The following is a 4,958-nucleotide window of genomic DNA, read 5'->3' as shown; positions in this document are numbered from 1 at the left end:
TCAGCAGCCTGCCATGCTCTACTGATCCTGGGACTTTCAATAGACTTGAATCAATGGCCTGCCATGTGGTTTGGTAACATTGGGACTGTGCCATTTTATTTGTTGACCTTGGGCTTGTTAGCCTCAGCAGCCAGCAGCTGCCTGAGTGAAGAGGCCTCTAGCTTCAGTGGGCCGGGAGCAAGAGGCAGAGCTGAAGCCCAAGGTCGAGGGGCTTTCACCCAGCCCTTAGAGCCTGGCACTTTGAACTCAGACTTCTAGCCTCCTGAACTGTAAGAGAATAAACTCCTGTTTGTTCAAGCCATTCCATTTGTGGTATACTCTTATCATAGCGGCAGTAGGTAACCAGAACAGAGGCTTAGAACCAGATTTGCTCAAGGTCATTCATGCAGCCCAAGGTGAAGCTGGGTCAGGATTTCCATCAAGGTAGATGCTCAGTTGAACCCACACTACACAACTCCAGGTAAGGGGGGGACAAAGGAGGAACGTGGGCTCCTGCCTCCAGCACTCTAGAGAAGGCTATTGCCAGCTGCTGTCAAGTGGGCCCCCATTCATGGGAGTCCCTTGCCTAACAGAACAACAGCCTACCTGCTCCTGCAACATCCCCACGATGGGTTGCAGATCAAACCACTGTGCCCCACAGGGTTTCACTGGCTGATTTTCAGAAGCAGACTGCCAGCCTCTCTTCTGAGCCTCTCATAGCCAGGAAGCTCCCCTGACACCTGTTCAGCATCATAGCCACACACTGACAGATGGGTGCTGGCTGTGCCTGAGGTTCAGGGGCTGGGAATCAAACCCAGGCTCCCCACAGGGAAGGTGAGAATTCTACCAAGGCCAGATGTGTGAAAACAAAACACAGGACCCCAGTGAGAAAAAAGGGTGAATCCTAGAGTTGAGGATGGGCACGGGGCAGGGTGGGAGTGGGGCAGGAAGCAGGAAGGTCATCAGCAACAGGCTGAGCGTTGGGGGCCTTAGACTTCCGTGGGTCCATTTCCCTCATTCAACAGGTGAACACATTTAGACCCCAGGAGGCAGACTCTCACGTGTCAGATCTGCAAAACGGAAATCCACTAGTAACATCACGCAGGGCGTGGAACTGCTGTGAAAATAGAGAGGGGAGTAGAGAGTGAGCTTGACAAAGGCTGACGCTCTAGAAAAAGGTGGAGGAAAATTCATTCACGCACAGCAGAACCAGGGCTGGACTCAAGATCTCCCGGTCCTTGCTTGGCCCCTCTTCCTGCTCTCCCTTCTCATTAGATCATAGAAAAGACCACCATTTCCCCAGCTCTAAGGATGTGCTAAACCCTGTCTGCCTGGATTAACTCCTTTCACCTAACAACAGCTCTCTGAAAGAAGGGCTGGGCACATCATCACCTCTGTTTCTTCCAAAGAGGACCCTGAGACTGTTGTAGGAAAACAAGGTCCTCACCCCTGTCGCAAACAGCCAATAATCACAACAGGTTGAAGTGGGAAAGCAACAGGTTTATTGAGTATCAAGACCCAAGGAGGCGGAGAGAATCGTTTCTCTAAGGTGTCTGTCTCCCAGAGCAAAGGGGTGAAGGTGATTGTATAGGGAGACGGAAAGGGGGTTGAAGATGCCTTGGATGGCCAGGAATGTCTTTCTTTGTTCTTCTCCTCTCTGCTTACTCCAGAATCAGCGTCCCTCTTCCCAGGGTCAGCTTGCTTGATAGGTTACGGTTCTCAGCTGAACCCAGTCATGGGTGCGGGCTATGCTTGGAAGAATACATAATTGAAAACAACAGATCTAAAGAACTCAGCATCTGTAAGGAGGCTGGCTACTCTATTTACTTAAAAGAAAGCAAAAGGGAGGGGAAAATAGCAAGTTAGTCACTATGGTTAATGTCTACTTTAATCATGCCTGCTAGTCTGTTAAAGTTCTGTGATTTCCAGTGAAATCCTTCTGGCCTTCCGCTTCAGCCTTCCATAACACCAGAGAGATTAAGTAACTTGTCTAAGACCACACAGCCATGAGTGGGGGAGATGAGAGTTAAAACCAGGCAGTGTCCATGAGTCCAAGGGCCCCACCTCACCCTGGCTCTGGTGTCTGATCCATCCCACATCTGAACTGAGTTGCTACTGCGGTGGAACCCTGGCTTGATGTTCCTTCCTAAGGGCAGATGGGCCCACCCCCGCTTCCTCCAAGGTCATCTCTTCTGACCTTCAGGACAAGAATACCTCAACCTCAGCACCCAAGCCCTGAAAAGTGACTCATGTTCTGGCCAAGAAACGGAAGCCCAAGCCAGTAGATGAAGGCAGACAGGCAGCATTGCAGCTGGCAGGATGGGTGCCTAGAGCACCCACTGCGTGCCAACCACCAACAGGCACGTCTTTTTTTGCCAAAGCAATATTTTTGACATGAATAATTCAGGGACATCAATTACATCAGTCATGTTGGGCACCCATCGCCTGCATCCATTGCCAAATTTTCCGTCACTGTGAACACACACTCAGTGCTCCCTCAATAATGACTCCTCCTGTCCCTTCCCCAGCCCTGGGAACCACTCACAGACTGGTCTCCATGCACGTGCCTCCCCCAGACACTTGCTGTAGGTGGGACCACGCAATACTTGTCTTTTTGGAGGCATCTCTCTCTTTTTTTTCTAACCTTTATTGAGACAGAATTTACATACCATACAGTTCACCCATTTAAAAGGCATAATTCAGTGGACTTCAGTCCATTCATGAAGTTGTGTGACCATCACCACAGTCTAATCTTAGGATGTTTTTATCACCCCAAAAAGAACCCTTGTGCCTATTACCATTCCTCATTCCCCATCTCCCCTCAACCCCAGGTGACCACTGGTCCACTTTTTCCTGGACATCTCCTATCAGTGGAATCCTATGGCATGCAGCCTTTTGTAGGCATCACTCTTTGAAGTCATGGCATGTGCTTTCAGTAAGACGGTGCTCCCCTGATTATATAAATCAGGAAACTGAGGCTCAGAGGGGTGCAGTCCCTTGCCCAAGGTCACCCAGATGGGAAATGGGGGGTAGAAGATGGACCATGTCCGTCTGACTCTGGAGACCTTCTTAGGCTTACAGCCCTGAGTTGCCTGATAGTTTCAGGGATTTGAAGGTAAGAGGAAGGCTGAGAGAATGAGGGGAGTTTGTGGGTGCTGAGTGTCAGAGTTGGAGGGGGCAGTGGAAGGTCTTAGGGAGGTGGCAGCTGCTGAAGGGAGAGGTGGCTAAGATTAGCCAGCCCCAGCTCAGTGGCAGGCAGTCCTATCCACTCTCCCATTGGTCCACTTACTTCTGGATGGTCTCCTCACTCCTGCCTCCTCCTCTTCAGGACACTGGCCTTTTCCCCTTATGCTCCCAGAGCCTGGGCCTCCTACAATGACTCAGCTGAGCCTGGAGCTGCTGTTCCCTCTACCACCACCCCCCTCACACCTGTCCCTCTCTGGCTGAAGCCACCTCCCAGGATGTAATTATTGCCAACACCAGGGTGGCTGTGCCAGGATTCTTTTCAGCCAGCCCCCGGGGACAGGGACCACAGAAGGCCTTCATGAGCTTCCAGTTAAGGGGGCACCTTCTCCCTCTTCCTAACAAGCCCTCTTTGAATGAACAGAAGAACTTAGGTTCTTGTGTGATATTCTTTTTTTGTGTGTGTTATTATATATATATATATATCTCAAAGCATTTGCCAAGCCAACATGTTTTACGTGTACAATTCATTAACACTGATTCCATTCATCCTGTTGTGCGACCATCACCACCATCCTTCTCCCAATTACTCCACCACCATGAATAGAAACTCACTGTCCTCTAAACAGTGACTTACCTTCTCCATCTCTCCCACCCCTCATCACCACTACCAGTCTTTGGTCTCTTTCCATTTGCCTATTTCATACAAGTGGGCTTAGACAATATTTGTCCTTCTGTGACTGACTTATTTCACTCAACGTATTGTTTTCAAGATTCGTCCATGCTGTGACATGTACCAGGACTTCATGTCTCTTTATGGCGAGTAATAGTGAATTGTATGTATGGCCTGCATTTTGTTTACCCATCCGTTCATTTACGGATGGACATTTAGGTTGCTTCCACCTTTAGTCTTGTGCATAGAGCTGTGATGGACATTGGGGTGCAGGTTTCTGTTTGTGTTCCTACAGTCAATTCTTCTGAGGATATACCCAGGATTGGGATGGCTGGGTCATACGGCAGTTCTATGTTTAACTTTTTGAGGCACTGCCAAGCTATTTCCACAGAGGCTGCACCATTTTGCATTCCCACCAGCGATGGATGAGGGTTCCAATTTCTGCACATCCTTGCCAACACCTGTTATTTTCCATGTTTTTTTGATCATCACCATTCGAGCAGGATGAGGTGGTGTCTCAGTGGGGTTTTGCTTTGCCTCTCTCTCCTCTTGTAATATGCTTGGGAATTTTTACAAATTTGACTGTGATGATATATATATGTATATATATACATAACAAAAAGTTTGCCATTTCAACCATTTACAAGTGTATAATTCAGTGACATTCATTACATTTACCATAAAAATATGGGGCGTTTCACAAATCTGTGTGTCTTCCTTACCTAGGAGACATGCTAACTTCCTCTGCCTTGTTCCAGTCTCAGTACGTGCTACCAAAGCAAGTTGTTCTTTATATTTTTTAACAATTTCTACATATTGACTGAAAGAAATCATACTGAGAATATGTTCTTTCAGGTTGCTCTCCACTTTGGACCCCCAACATGATCCATGCTGCCCACCCCTTTGGGAGTCAGTGACCTAACAGACCCCCGATGGGTTGGTGAACATCTTCCCCTTTGATGGGTGAGAAATCTGAGGCTCAGAGAAGAAATGAGTTTCTCAAGGTGACTCGGCTAGGAAGGTCTGGAAGGTGACTGTGTGCATGCCCAGGGCTCCTAGCACCATGACACCCTGGAAACAGAATTCTGCATGTGGAATCATGAGGTTACCTGCTGGTGTGGGC

At 48.6% G+C, this 4,958-nt stretch overlaps 1 pseudogene; it reads right to left on the bottom strand.

Moving 5' to 3' along the window:
• Positions 1 to 4,516: 4,516 nt before the first annotated feature.
• Positions 4,517 to 4,615, bottom strand: LOC122151385 (annotated as a pseudogene).
• Between the last annotated feature and the right edge of the window lie 343 nt (positions 4,616 to 4,958).

Source organism: Orycteropus afer, unplaced genomic scaffold (assembly GCF_000298275.1).
Source record: "Orycteropus afer afer isolate SDZICR_OR568_19922 unplaced genomic scaffold, OryAfe1.0 scaffold00421, whole genome shotgun sequence".
NCBI classification, from domain to species: domain Eukaryota; kingdom Metazoa; phylum Chordata; class Mammalia; order Tubulidentata; family Orycteropodidae; genus Orycteropus; species Orycteropus afer.
Note: the sequence above shows the minus strand (reverse complement) of the source record. Positions and strands in the feature narration are given on the sequence as shown.